A 205-nucleotide genomic window follows, 5' to 3' on the forward strand; every position below is an offset into this window, starting at 1 on the left:
GATGAAGTAATAATTGGGCTGCTGGCAGTAGCCTCGAGCCCTCCACGGATCGGCCTCGTGGTTCCCCCCCCCCCCCCCCCAGCACATCCCACTGATGCCCGATAGGATTTCGATTTGAGGAATTCAGAGGCCGACTCAACACTTTGAACTCTTTGTCACGTTTGGCGGAGCAGATTTGACACATCGACAGCGAGTGCTCCCAACA

The sequence above is a fragment of the Brachyistius frenatus genome, unplaced genomic scaffold (genome assembly GCF_029030835.1).
Source record: "Brachyistius frenatus isolate BFR_SWC_R1_liver_20210118 unplaced genomic scaffold, ASM2903083v1 Contig_227, whole genome shotgun sequence".
In the NCBI taxonomy this organism is placed as follows: domain Eukaryota; kingdom Metazoa; phylum Chordata; class Actinopteri; family Embiotocidae; genus Brachyistius; species Brachyistius frenatus.